Here is a 398-nt window from a genome sequence, read left to right as displayed (position 1 = left end):
TTTGGGTGGTTTTAATTCCACATGGCGGAGCTTTCCCGGTTCGTGGGACCTGCAGAATCCCGGCCCTGGGAACGTCCCGGGCCCTGCCGTGCCCTCCCGGAGCCCCGCGGTAATCTGCTGCTATGCTAATCCCACCAGCGATGGATAAACCATCCCGACCGGCACCGGCATCGGCTCACATCGGTAAATTTAGGATTAAGAGCACACAGGGACACGCGTCACACGGTGCTGAGCGTGTGTTCACGGACTGACCCTGACTCCAGGTCACGTATGTCTGTTACTTCCTTGATTTCAAGTGCTGCAGAGGAACCGTGACTCACTTGTGTCAGTCTGACAGGAGACAACCACGGTACCACAAAGGGTTCGGAGCACAGATGCAGCTTTATCAACCATCGGAA

Source organism: Nestor notabilis, unplaced genomic scaffold (genome assembly GCF_000696875.1).
Source record: "Nestor notabilis isolate BGI_N333 unplaced genomic scaffold, ASM69687v1 scaffold13781, whole genome shotgun sequence".
Taxonomy (NCBI): Eukaryota; Metazoa; Chordata; class Aves; order Psittaciformes; family Psittacidae; genus Nestor; species Nestor notabilis.
The sequence above is the reverse complement of the archived record's forward strand: the minus strand, read 5'-3'. Positions refer to the sequence as shown.